The following is a 15,767-nucleotide window of genomic DNA, read 5'->3' on the forward strand; positions in this document are numbered from 1 at the left end:
TTTTTGGAGGTGCCGTAGTGGATCCATCGATAAACCCAAGAATATCGTGGCCTATCAGGGTAGAAAATAATTGCTTGCGCCAAACATCAAAATTGAATTGGGTAAGCTTTGTAGGCAGGTGTGTTGGGGCTGGGAGTTGGACGATTTCTGTGGATGAAGACATGGTTAATTGGATAGTGTAATACGGGTGGCGAGTTTAAGCCGTAATAGCTCTAGATACCATATAAGATATTTGATATTGATGAAGAAGTTAATTAATTTCATTCACGAACTTACATGTATATATATACAAGTTAAGTGATAAGATGCAACAATCAATAGCTAAAGTATAGGAAGGGTAGTTGAGATGATAATCAGCATGTGAGGTTGTTACATGATCATATTATCCATTCAATGTATCTGGACTATTAATATCGACATCGAATGTTCTTATTTGTCACTCACACATGTGTTAGAAGGAAATCCGATTCACGATGATGTTGGCAGTACAATCGAAGGTTGGAACCCCCAGAGACCTTCCCAAATCACATTGATGTTGGCAGTACCATCAAAGGTTGAAAACTCCTTGTTTGGAGTGAGAATTAAACACGAGTTAGCGGTACCCCAAGTTAGATCACACTCATACCACTCAAGTCAAGCTTCAGTAGTCTTTAAAATTTCGCATTATTGTTGTTGTTATTGTGTTTACTTACTCTGTATTTGAGTGTAATACACTAATTGATACATATGTACATGGATATAACCTCAAATAAATGAGGAATATATTGACTGATAAACATAATCACCATAACTAAATAATCATCAGAATTCAGAACCAACCAACCCATAACTTGTTAATATTAGTAATGTGTACGGATCATTTTCCTTTAAATGAGATGTGTAAATTGCTCCCCAGTTAAAATGTCCAAGTTATTGGAAATTTAGTATAATTGAGGGATTTAGTATATATTTGTAAATGGGTTACGAGGTACAAAGTGTACACCCATTAAGTGATAGAATACTCGGATCCAAAAGTAGTTTTCTGTTATTTACTATCATACTTGGTCTACTAGAAATTAACCAAGTGTTTTCGTGTTATGTCTTCTTAGTTAACTAAAATTTGATTAAGTGTTTTTTGTGGTATGTCTTCTTAGTCAGCTGAAATTTGGCTAAGGGTTGGTCTTCCCTCTAAAGAGGCGACAACAAAAAAACTTATTAAAATTCACTAAGTGTTTTGCTGTTTGGTGCTTCCTCTGAAGAGGGAGCACAAGAGGCAGCAAGGATTCCATGCTCCCTCTTTAGAGGCAGCAAGAACATAATCTTTGTTTTATCCCAAAATGATATTCGTGTAACTCAGACAATAAAGGTCGAATAATTACTTTCGGAAAGAGATACCAGGATTCAGTGATTTATCCGATCATCGATTATTTTACCCACACGAAAATATAAAACCTTCACACAAGTAAACTATCAAGTAAAAAGCAACTACTACGGTGTCTAAGTGCAAAAAGATGATGAAATAGTAGTAAACTAACCAAATGACCCGTTGAATTACGGGTTAGTTGAATAAAAATTATTGAATCATATATTAAAGTTGGCATTTGATATATAAGTTGAAAATTAAAAGTGGTCATGTTGAAAAAAAAAAGTTTTTTGTTATATATTATAAATTTAACTAGTATAAGTGTATTTAAAATTGTTAGATCATTTAAATATACGTACAAACTATGTATTAATATTTAAGCATTATAAATGTATTTTATGCAAAACTTTGTTTGCCAAAATTAATGCATTATTGTAAAAATATCAAAGATGATCTAATAATCCCTGTCTTCGGATCGCTTGTAATATTTTAATGGTGATGTAGTTACAATCTAATTTTTACGTTTTTGTTTTGTTTTTCAGTATTCTCATTGTAATTAATATAAAATTTTAAATTTATAATTGTTAAAAGAAATTATTTATGACATCACCTCATATCATCTCCTTATAACTTGTGACATTGCTTACGGGGAAGAAAGAATTGAACTTTGAAATGCTTATATCACAAGAATCGATAATAATATAGACACTTGATCACCTTTCTAGCATTTCATGTATTTTTTTCATTCAACTCTAATTCATGTGAATATACGTAGAGGCCCATTCGAATCTTCGGAAAAAAAGTATACCTATTGGTGATCACAGAGGTTCATAGACGATGACTCCAAGCTACCTGCTCGCCAGATGGTGACCATTCCGCTTTAGCCCGTGCACTCGTTAAAGCAAACTCATGAGATTAGTCGGCATGCAAAGTGAGTTGAATATCAAGGTTAATGAAAAAGTGCCAAATATGAATAAGAGAAATTTAAAAGTTTATAAATCATACTAGATTGTCTAGACAACAAGCTTCTAAATGAATAAACAAAAGAATATTTAAAAAGGAATACATATCAAACAATCATATTCCTCTTGTTTATTCATCAAAAAGCTTATATTAGTTTCCACTATAAGAAAAATAGTCATTTGTGATGATCTTTTAGTGATAACTTATTATTTGATCACTAATAATATTATTTACATACCATAAAAAAATCGTCACTAAATTTTGGTTACCATACGATATTAGTGACCGGACAATGGTCATTATAGTGACCAACTTTAGTATTTTGGTCACTAATAATGTTTTATAGTGACCTATTTAGTATTATTTATTGACCAATAGCTCTCGTCGGTAAAGCTCTTTTTTCTTGTAGTGTTCTGTCATTCGTAAAAGGTTAATTCAAATTAATTATCAAACAGGTTATTATCATTTCGAACCAAGTGTATTCTGATTTTGAAGCACGTAGTGCTTAATCATTATGTTTTCTTATCAGACCCACAATTATTAACTCGAGATCGAATACGAAACAAATTAATAATAATATATGTACTACATACGTTCATATACAATTGGCCTTAGAAGACTAGCTAGCCACATCAAATTAAAGACAGACCGTGAACGTGACACTTTGATTAATGTAACATCATGACATACAAGGTTTACTCAAATTGTACTTATAACTTACTAACTTAGATGTCGGAAAATATGGAAATAAATAAAGTAAGTTGGAATCATATGTCAAAACAAAGATTAGAATATGAATTTTCATTTTTCACGAATACTTGATGGTTGATTTCATAATGTGATTACATCTAAGAAATGACACGGACGCGTTTATCATTATTATATATCTATCTATCAACTTATAAATCTTATCTGATTTTGAGTAAATTTGACCAACGGTCTATTTTACCCTTTTATCAAAATACTATTTTATCAATTTCAATTAAAATGTTCGTTTTGACTTATGACTCTCCAGCATTACAATTTTTTAACAATAAAAATCATATTTATCCACAACTATCATGTTTAATTTTTTTTTTTTTAGGTAAATGGGTTTCATCCCGTGAATATATTAATAAAAAATAAACATGATACAAGACAACAGCTATAGGACAAGCCCTATAGCCCCTCGAAACAACCAGACAAGCACAACCTAGGCAAAACAAGCCACCACAAATACAACTACAAAATTAATGAATTTTCCAAGCGTCTTTCATGCGAAGAACTGAAGCCGACCTCTTCCACTTTAAGGACATAAGTTTAAGCCGAACCGTAGAGTAGATGCCTTGGAACACTTGATCGACTGATCTAACACCCTTCTTGAATAACCTTCGATTTCTCTCCTGCCAAACAAAATACACCGGCACCGATAAAAGAAGTTTTATGACCACAATTCTAGATGACTTTCGAGAGGCAAATAAACGGCGTTAGTAAAGCTATGAAGTCCTTCCATTCATCACAAAAGATTGGTAACAATTAAGTGAACATCTATTACTCCACCTATCTCACTATAAATCCATCTATCTCACTATAAATGTTAATTATTTACTTTTCAAAGTCTTTATTTATATATCAATTTGAGCTGTAAATATATATATATATATATTTTGTATAATATTAGATGAAAAGTATTTGAATGAATTGCGTAACTCTAAAATGATGATGTCATCATTTCACTAATTACCCTTTAATATTCATAATGTTGATGTCATTATTTTATATTAATATTAATATTAATTCTAATTAAAAAGATACAAAATAATAAAAAAAATATAAAGCTCTAAAATAATTATGTTATCCTTTCACTAATTACACTTTAATTTTCATAATAATGATGTTTTTATTTTATATTAATATTAATTCTAATTAAAAAAGATAAAAAATAAAAACAAATAAATGTTAATAATATATGAATGCTGATAATGCTAAAAACGAACATATATTTCATAGCATTATTCCTCAAGAAAGACAAGCTTTTAGTTGCAATTGTTCTATTTACAAGTGATATTCGTTTAAATAATAAAAGATGAAGACAAAAGACAGATTCGACGAATTGAAGACGCAAACGACCAAAAAGCTCAAAAGTACAAAAGACAATCAAAAAGGTTCCAATTATTGATAAGAAACGTCTCGAAATTACAAGAGTACAAGATTCAAAACGCAAAGTACAAGATATTAAATTGTACGCAAGGACGTTCGAAAATCCGGAACCGGGACCAGAGTCAACTCTTAACGCTCGACGCAACGGACTAAAAATTACAAGTTAACTATGTATATAAATATAATATAATATATAATTAATTATATTAATTATATATATATTATATTTATAAATAAAAACCGTCGGCAGAAAAAGACTCCAAGGGACTGAGCTGTAATTTCATTCTCCGCGACTCGCGGAGTTTGAAGGCAAAAATGCCGCGAGTCGCGGAGCCCCAAAAGTCGACTTTTCCTATAAAAGCAACCGAATTCTGATCGCAAATCATCATCTTTTTCTTCTTCTCTCATATATACGTAAAATATATATATATAATTTATATTTTAATTTTAATTTTAATTATAATTCTAATAATAAGGGTATGTTAGCGAATGTTGTAAGGGTGTAAGTCGAAATTCTGTCCGTGTAACGCTACGCTATTTTTAATCATTGTAAGTTATGTTCAACCTTTTTACATTAATGTCTCGTAGCTAAGTTATTATTATGCTTATTTAATCCGAAGTAATCATGATGTTGGGCTAATTACTAAAATTGGGTAATTGGGCTTTGTACCATAATTGGGGTTTGGACAAAAGAACGACACTTGTGGAAATTAGACTATGGGCTATTAATAGGCTTTATATTTGTTTAACTAAATGATAGTTTGTTAATGTTAATATAAAGATTTACAATTGGGCGTCCTTATAAATTACCATATACACTCGATCGGACACGATGGGCGGGGTATTTATATGTACGAATAATCGTTCATTTAACCGGACACGGGAATGGATTAATAGCCACTAGAATAATTAAAACAGGGGTGAATTTACATTCAAGGGTAATTGGTGTAATTGCTAACAAAGTAGTAAAACCTTGGTTTACACGCAGTTGATAACCTGGTGTATTCATTAAATAAAGTATTAAAACCTTGTTACAATTCGAATCTCCAATTAGTTGGAATATTTAACTTCGGGTATAAGAATAATTTGATGAGGACACTCGCACTTTATATTTATGACTGATGGACTGTTATGGACAAAAACCAGACGGACATATTAAATAATCCAGGACAAAGGACAATTAACCCATGGGCATAAAACTAAAATCAACACGTCAAACATCATGATTACGGAAGTTTAAATAAGCATAATTCTTTTATTTCATATTTAATTTCCTTTATTTTATATTTAATTGCACTTCTAATTATCGCATTTTTATTTATTGTTATTTAATCTCACTTTTAATTATCGTACTTTTTAATTATCGCAATTTTATTTTATCGCACTTTTATTGCAATTTCATTATCGTTATTTACTTTACGCTTAAAATTAAGTCTTGTATTTATTTATTATTTTACATTTGGTTTTAACTGCGACTAAAGTTTTAAAATCGACAAACCGGTCATTAAACGGTAAAAACCCCCCTTTATAATAATAATATTACTTATATATATGTATTTTTATTTTTATAAAAGTAAACTAATATAGCGTTAAGCTTTGTTTAAAGATTTCCCTGTGGAACGAACCGGACTTACTAAAAACTACACTACTTTACGATTAGGTACACTGCCTATAAGTGTTGTAGCAAGGTTTAAGTATATCCATTCTCTAAATAAATAAATATCTTGTGTAAAATTGTATCGTATTTAATAGTATTTCGCACCAAAAATAATACTATTATATATACACCCCGCTGCACATCAAGTATTTTTGGCGCCGCTGCCGGGGAACTTTCTAAACGCCGGAAGCGCAACGCTAATAAAAAAAAAAGATTTTTAGTTAACTTTTATTAAAATTCATTTTTGTAAAAATACGTTTTAATTATTCAAAAATATAAAAAGAAAAACAAAAATATAAGTATTTTTAAGATTTTGTTAAATATTTAAGTTTTATAAGTTTCTTTATTTTTATTTTAGTTTATAAAAATATAAGTTTTATTTAAATATCTTTTATTTATATAAAAACAGAAAACAGAAAATAAAAAAAAAATAAAGAAAAAACGCGTCGAATTTAATAAGCTGTCATCTGAATTTCTGAACCCCGCGACTCGCGGGGTTTTCTGCATTAATTACCGCGACTCGCGGAGTGACTCTGACACGCGACAGAACCCTAATTCAGCATTAATTACGGGTTATTTAATAATTATTATTATTATTAACCCTAATTATTATTATTATTATTATTAATTTTATTTTAACTTTTACTTTTTATTTAATTTATGTATTTAGTATTAATTAGTTTTATTAAATTGTAAAATTAGTAGTTTTATTAAATAAATAATATAAAAATAATATTTTTATAAAAATTGTACTTTTTACAACTTTTTGTATATTTTTATATTTTGTCCCTTTTTAATCGTTTTAGCGTAATATTTGTATTTTTAGCTCATAATTAATTTTAAACTTAGTTTTTGCTATAGTTATTTTTACTCCTAGATTTTTAGGCTTTGCCGTAGAATTCCTTAAGTGCTTTTTCTTTAGACTAAGATTTAGGTGCTTTAGAATTTTGCGACGCCTTTTTAAGTTTTAGTTTCTTTTTAAGTTATTTTCATTTGGGATTTAGTTTTTCCTGTAAGCTTTAATATTTTTAGACACCTTTTACTATGTATCAATTATCATTCCAATTAGTAATTTCAATTTACGATTATAATTTTAAGTTAGTTGTAGTAATAAGGTTAGGTTAGTCAAGTATTTTTAATCTTTTATAAGTTTCTTTTATTTTTCCGTCACCTTTTATTTATTTTTTTTCAACCATTTTTCTCTTTCAATTTTTTTTTCCGACGAACTCTTTTTCTTTCTTATTTCTCGCTATTCTAGTTTTAGGACATAGATTTTTATTCTACTTCTTATCTAAATTTCTTAAAATTACGAAAATTTATTTTGAGTGGTTAAATTGATAGACATCAAAATTTTCTGGTTCGTAGTAATAGTTGGATTTGTACGTGGACCGGGTTATTGGAGCCAAACAGTCCTCAATTATATTGAGACCAAACGAATCCTGCCCCTCTGCTACATCTTTTGGCTATTCGAAACGTGGGCAAAATCAGAAAAGTCTATTAATTGGATAACTTATTATAATTTTTCTTTCCTTTTTAAAAACTAATAGGATATTCAGTGAATGCACCGAGCAAGACGTTCACCACCTTTTGTACGTTCACCACCTGTAACTAGATCAAGACATTTAGCAAATATAACCGCCGTTGATTTTTCTTTAGAATCGTCATCCAGTAGACCAAGTACTTCAGTTCAAATTTCCGATAATCCATTTTTTGAACCCGACCTCACAATTGAGAATCCGGAAAATATTCAGGAACGGTTCGTAGATCCTGAACCATTAAACTTTCCTCTGGAACCACCAATTATTCAAACAGAGATTGTTGAGGAACGAACCATTAAATCAGAATCATCTAGTGATACCGATTCAACAAATTCAATTATGGAGAATCTGGAACCTTTAAGTATGGAAGACCGAATGAGAGCTAAACGCACTGGCCAAGGTCACGCAATTACTCATCCAGACATTAATGCGCCAGATTATGAAATCAAAGGACAAATTCTACACATGGTGACTAATCAATGCCAATTTAGTGGTGCGCCGAAGGAAGATCCAAATGAACATCTACGTACCTTTAATAGGATCTGCACACTATTTAAAATCCGAGAAGTGGAGGATGAACAGATATATCTCATGTTATTTCCCTGGACATTAAAGGGAGAAGCCAAAGATTGGTTGGAATCGTTACCTGAAGGGGCGATTGATACATGGGACGTTTTAGTTGACAAATTTCTTAAACAATTCTTTCCTGCATCTAAAGCCGTAAGACTTCAAGCAGAAATTGTTACGTTTACACAGAAACCAAATGAAACTCTATATGAGGCGTGGACTAGATATGGAAAGTTGTTAAGAGGATGTCCGCAACATGGTTTAGACACCTGTCAAATAGTACAAATATTCTACCAAGGATGCGACATCACTACAAGGAAAGACATAGATATAGCAGCTGGTGGTTCTATTATAAAGAAAACCGAAACTGATGCTTACAAAATTATTGATAACACTACTTCCCACTCACATGAGTGGCACCAAGAAAAAGACATCGTTAGATCATCTAAAGCAGCTAGAGCCGATTCTAGCCATGACTTAGATTCCATTTCCGCAAAGATAGATGCTGTGGAGAGACGAATGGAAAAGATGACTAAGGATATTCACTCAATACGAATTAGTTGTGAGCAGTGTGGAGGACCACATTTGACAAAAGATTGTCTCAGTATTGAATTAACAATGGAACAAAGAGAGAATATTTCATACATAAACCAAAGGCCTGGAAATAATTATCAGAATAATTATCAACCGCCAAGACCGATTTACAATCAAAACCAGAATTATAACCGAAATATTCCATACAACAACCAACAAGGTCCTAGCAATCAACAAGTATCCAATAATACTTACAATCAGCAAAGACCGAATTTTCAAAACAAACCACCACAACAAACCGATGATAAAAAGCCGAATTTAGAAGATATGATGACGAAGCTAGTTGAAACTCAAACACAGTTTTTCACATCTCAGAAACAAACCAATGAACAAAATGCTCAAGCATTTAGAAATCAACAAGCTTCTATTCAAAATCTGGAACAAGAAGTGAGTAACCTAGCAAGGTTAATAGGTGAAAGAAAACCGGGAAGTCTACCTAGTGATACAAATGCTAACCCCCGGAGTGAAACAGCTAAAGCCATTACCACAAGAAGTGGCACAACACTTAAACCACCTGAAATACCTGTAACTTCTGATGAAACCATTCCTACTCCACAAGAACCACAACCTGATCAAGATAAGGAAAAAGAACCGGTAGTTGAAAAGGTTAATGAAGATAACACAGTTAAGGATAAACCTTATGTTAAACCATACCAACCACCACTTCCTTACCCAAGTAAAATGAAGAAAGAGAAACTTGAAGCCGAGCAATCCAAATTCTTGGATATGTTTAAACAGATAAATGTAAATCTTCCTTTCATTGATGTGATTTCAGGAATGCCTAGATATGCTAAATTCTTGAAAGATCTAATCTCAAATAGAAAGAAAATGGAAGAACTCTCGGCTGTTACTATGAATGCTAATTGTTCAGCAGTGCTATTGAATAAGATACCAGAAAAACTATCTGATCCAGGAAGTTTCACAATTCCATGTTTTCTGGGTAGTCTTAGTTCAATAGAAGCATTGGCAGACTTAGGTGCTAGTATAAATCTAATGCCGTATTCACTATACGCTAAACTAGACCTTGGAGAATTGAAACCAACCAGAATAAGCATACAACTAGCCGATAGATCAATAAAATATCCTAGAGGGATAATGGAGAACATGCTAGTTAAAGTTGGTACTTTAGTATTTCCAGTAGATTTTGTTGTTTTGGACATGGAAGAAGATTCTCAAGTTCCTCTCATATTAGGAAGACCATTCTTAAACACGGCTAAAGCAATGATAGACGTGTTTGGTAAGAAACTGACCCTAAGTATAGAGGATGAGAGTGTTACCTTTTCAGTTGATAGAGCAATGCAACAACCGCAATCTGCAGATGATACATGTTATTATATTCAAACTATAGATGCACATGCAGAATTATTAGAAGAATTTCCAGAATTACAAGGAACAGGAGAATGTTCTTTAGGAGAAGGTAATGAACCAATTGATGAAGCTGAAATGTTAGCTACACTTATAGCTAATGGATATGAACCAACAACAGAAGAAATTCAAATGCTAAAAGAAGAAGACGGATATCGATACAAATCATCGATAGAAGAACCTCCGAAATTAGAGTTAAAGCCACTTCCAAACCATTTGGAATACGCTTATTTACATGGTGAATCTGAATTACCTGTAATAATATCGTCTTCTCTTACTGAAAATGAGAAATCACAACTCATTTCTATGTTGAAAGCTCATAAACCAGCCATTGCATGGAAGATTCATGATATTAAAGGAATAAGTCCTTCGTATTGCACACATAAAATCCTTATGGAAGAAGGTCATAAAACGTATGTGCAACGCCAACGAAGACTAAATCCTAATATGCAAGATGTAGTTAAGAAAGAGATTATTAAACTGCTAGATGCAGGTTTAATTTATCCAATTTCCGATAGTCCATGGGTAAGCCCAGTTCAATGTGTACCTAAGAAGGGTGGCATGACTGTCATTACAAATGAGAAAAATGAGCTTATTCCTACTAGGACTGTAACAGGATGGCGTGTATGTATTGATTATAGAAAATTAAATGACGCCACCAGAAAAGATCACTTTCCCTTACCTTTCATAGATCAAATGCTGGAAAGATTAGCCGGAAATAGTTACTATTGTTTTCTAGATGGATTTTCCGGATATTTTCAAATTCCAATAGCACCCGAAGATCAAGAGAAAACCACATTCACGTGCCCTTATGGTACTTTTGCTTACAAACGCATGCCATTTGGACTTTGCAACGCCCCTGCAACCTTTCAAAGGTGTATGATGGCGATTTTTCACGACATGATAGAAGAATGCATGGAAGTATTCATGGATGACTTTTCAGTCTTCGGTGATACATTTAAATCATGTCTAGTTAATCTGGAACGAATGCTAATTAGATGCGAAAAATCAAATCTAGTACTTAATTGGGAGAAATGCCATTTCATGGTTAAAGAAGGCATCGTTCTTGGACATAAAATTTCAAAAGAAGGAATTGAAGTGGATAGAGCTAAAGTAGATGTAAATGCTAAACTTCCACATCCCACCAATGTTAGAGGTGTTAGGAGTTTTCTAGGGCATGCCGGTTTTTACCGACGTTTCATAAAAGATTTTTCTAAAATTGCCACTCCTATGAATAAACTCCTTGAAAAGGATGCTCCATTCATCTTTTCAGATGAGTGTATCAAATCTTTTAATATTCTTAAAGAGAAACTCACTAATGCACCGATCATGATAACACCAAATTGGAATCTACCATTTGAACTAATGTGCGATGCAAGTGATTTTGCAATGGGAGCCGTTTTAGGACAAAGGATTGAAAAACGATTTCAACCTATATATTATGCTAGTAAGACGTTACAAGGAGCACAAACGAACTATACAACTACTGAAAAAGAACTCCTTGCTATTGTCTTTGCTTTTGACAAATTTCGATCATATCTTGTTCTAGCAAAAACGGTGGTCTATACCGACCATTCTGCTCTTAGATACCTATTTTCAAAACAAGATGCTAAACCAAGATTAATCCGTTGGATCTTACTCTTACAAGAGTTTGATATTGAAATCCGAGATAAAAGAGGAGCAGAAAATCTCGCCGCTGATCATCTTTCTCGTCTTGAAAATCCTGAGTTAGAAGTTCTAAATGAATCAGCCATACAAGACAACTTTCCTGATGAATATCTATTGAAGATAGATTATAAAGAAATCCCATGGTTTGCAGACTATGCAAACTACTTAGTTTGTGGATTCCTTGAAAAAGGATTATCGTACCAAAGACGAAAGAAATTCTTCAGTGATATAAAACACTATTTCTGGGAAGATCCACATCTGTTTAAAAGTTGTCCCGATGGAATAATACGCCGATGTGTATTTGGAGATGAGGCTAGTAAAATTTTAAACCATTGTCACACAGGACCAACAGGAGGGCATTATGGGCCTCAATTAACAGCAAGAAAAGTTTATGAAGCTGGATTCTATTGGCCTACAATTTACAAAGACGCACACCTTCTTTGCAAATCCTGTGATGCATGTCAAAAGGCCGGAAAAATAAGTCAACGTGATGAAATGCCACAAAATGTCATCCAAGTATGTGAAGTATTTGACATTTGGGGTATTGACTTTATGGGTCCATTTCCAAAATCTCATAATAATCTATATATACTCGTAGCCATTGATTATGTATCTAAATGGGCGGAAGCACAAGCTCTCCCAACTAACGATGCACAAGTTGTAGTCAACTTTTTAAAACATCTTTTTGCAAGGTTTGGAACACCGAAAGCTTTAATAAGTGATCGGGGTACTCATTTCTGTAATAATCAACTTGAGAAAGTTCTTAAAAGATATGGAGTAACTCATAAAATCTCCACCGCATATCATCCACAAACAAGTGGACAAGTTGAAAATACCAACCGAGCTTTAAAACGTATTCTAGAGAAAACCGTAGGATCAAATCCGAAGGAATGGTCCATTAAATTGGAGGATGCACTCTGGGCTTTTAGAACAGCCTACAAAACTCCAATTGGAACCACACCTTTTAGACTTGTTTATGGAAAAGCATGTCATCTTCCAGTAGAAATTGAACACAAAGCATTTTGGGCTTTGAAGACATGTAATCTTGATTTACATGAAGCTGGACGTCTACGATTAAGTCAACTAAACGAATTAGAAGAATTAAGACATGAAGCATACGAAAATTCGTTAATCTATAAAGAAAGAACGAAGAAATGGCATGATAAAAGAATCAAAAGTTCAAAAGAATTTAAAGAAGGAGACAGAGTTCTTCTTTTCAATTCACGATTCAAGCTATTTCCTGGAAAATTGAAATCAAGATGGTCTGGACCATTCATAGTCAAAAGAATTTTCCCATACGGAATGATAGAATTGATAAATTCAAATGGGATTGAATTTAAAGTTAATGGTCACAGAGTTAAACATTACATACATGGTCCGATGGAAGTCGACAACGAAGTTAATCACAATTTTGACACCACAGCTAACTAAGTGTGGGGAGAATCAAGTCTTTAAAGGATAATATGTATTTCTGTTAGAGTTAGATTGTCTGTTTTCGTGTAGTTCTCGAAAATGGAACCCGAATGGTCTTTCCCTAGCAGACCCTAAAGAACTAGTCTTCTCCCCCCATTCTGAATTTTTATTTTTTTTAGGTTTTTACAAAATGAAGACTGCCTGTGAACTAAACCATGGTCTAATGCTACACGCTTTGATCACTAAAAGAAATAATGACATACTACCGAGTGAACTAGTATCAGTAATCATAGAAAGAATGGACGGAGTTAGAAAAGAATCCAGATGCGAAGATAATAAGTTACAATTTGGTAAAGGAAAATCAAAATCCGCAGCGAAAAAAAGAGCACGACACCTAGAACGATGTCACAAATGCGGAAAATGGTCACATGGAGGTAAATGTTCAAATAATCAAACCTATTCAAATACCGAATTTGTTACTTTATGCAGAGACGGACCGTTCATATGTTTAGAAGAAAAGACACTGAATGCTCGAGGTTACGCCTATGTAGCCATGGAAAATCAATTAAACCGACTATCTTATGAATGGGATAGATCATATAACTAAGAAATCTATTCCACAGGTATGTCTGTACAGTTTTTATTTTTATTTTTATTTTTAACCTTTTGATAATAAACGCTAATTTGTTCGCTAAAAAGTATTAAATTGGTATTAAATAAAATTAGGTTTGGCGACCGAAATTATTGATATCATTCAAAAATTTATTACATCACTGCGAAATTTAACGTTTATTCTTAAGGTATAAATATCTTTAAACAATCAACCCAAAATATTTCAAAAATTCGTCATGAGTTAAATTAGGTCTTGGAACCGAAATTACTTTACCGAAAAGAGGGGCGCATATTTTTGATAATATTTGATTGATTAAAGTGGGATAAAAAGACAAAAAGATTTTTAAATTTATTTTTACCATGTTTTTAAAATTAATATTTAAATCTTAAATTAATATTGTAAACTTTGTAAAAACAATATATTTAAAATTGTAAATATTTGAAAAATTAATATAAGTTTGATATGAATTTATAAATTTTTAAATTAAGTTTGGTGTGAATTTTTAAAATATAAATTTTTAATTTTATGCATTTCAATTTTAAGTTTGGTGTGAATTTTATATTTAAGTTGTGTGAATTTAAAAACAAAAATTTACTTTATCTCATTAAGTTAAGAATATGATTTTTAAAATTCGTCGTAAGTTGAAGACTAGGTCTTTGAACCGAAATTGCTTTACCCGAGAGAGGGACGAGAACTTTTATTATCATTATTTTTAATCTTATTGAATTAAAGTATGCCAAAAACATTGAAAAAACCCAAAAATCTTAGCTTTTAAAACAATCGCTACAAAAAAGACAAATTTTAAAATTTTGTCGAGGGACGGACTAGGACATCGATCCGAAACGACCTCGTCCTAAATAACAAAGGAAACAAAATTTTAAAATTAAGTACTTAATTGTTTCATAAGTTAATGATTATAAAAAAAAAAAAATAGCAAACTCCGCGACTCGCGGAGTTTGAAGTGCAATTCGCCGCGAGTCGCGGGAGGACCGGATTACAGAAAAAAAAAATAAGAGCTGAAACTGATCAGTTCACTCCCCACAACAGCAAAATAACTGCGAAAAACACTCCGCAAAAACACGAAAAAACCCCCAAAATCACAATTTTTAACCGTTAATCACCAAATCTTTTGCTAAAATCATGTTGAGAAGGATGCTATCTAAGAATTACTCAAGAAAAACGGTAAATTTCTACACCTAAACACCATTTAATCCGAAATTTGGTGTTCTTGAGCAATTTTTTCCCCAATTTGATTTTGATGCTTTTTAGTGTAATTATGCTTAAATTGTTTATGTATTATGCTTGTATAACCTAGATTGATGCTGTTTAACATGATTAGAAGCCTTAAACTTCAAATTTTAAATAATCTAGGGTTTGTGTTCTTGAGCAATTTGGGGCTTTTTGATATAAACAGGTTATGGCCGATTTTTGTCATGAATTGTTGCTAAAATAAGTAGTGTAACATGTCTAGGTAGTTAAATGATCCAAACTTTGAGCCTAAACATGATTTTGAGAATTAAAGTGGACTTTTTCAAGTCTAAAAATTCATGAACTTGATTTTTGAAAGATAATGCCATTTGAGACTTGTTTGATTGCTAGTAATGATTATTTTGACATGTTGTTTGAGTTGAATGCTTATGAACTTGGCGAACATTTTCGTATATGCTTATTTAAAAAAGTGTAGATTTGATGAAAATATGAAAATAAGCTTAAGTTTGATATAAATTGATAATGTCATTGTAATTATTTTGATTGATGATTTTGCTGACACTAATGCATATTTGTATGCACAAAATTTGTGTTTGATGTGTTTTGCAGACTGAAAGGGGTGAATCTTCATCCCAAGCCCACAATGCTCCTGCTGAGAATTTGGAACAACAGGAAGTGGATAACTACTACAAGCAGGAT

General features: G+C 32.0%; 1 pseudogene; it reads left to right on the plus strand.

Annotated features, from left to right (window-relative positions):
* LOC139854767 (uncharacterized) overlaps positions 1 to 15,767 on the plus strand; it is a 158,268-nt pseudogene that overhangs the window by 122,961 nt on the left and 19,540 nt on the right.

This window comes from Rutidosis leptorrhynchoides, chromosome 6 (genome assembly GCF_046630445.1).
Source record: "Rutidosis leptorrhynchoides isolate AG116_Rl617_1_P2 chromosome 6, CSIRO_AGI_Rlap_v1, whole genome shotgun sequence".
Classification (NCBI taxonomy): domain Eukaryota; kingdom Viridiplantae; phylum Streptophyta; class Magnoliopsida; order Asterales; family Asteraceae; genus Rutidosis; species Rutidosis leptorrhynchoides.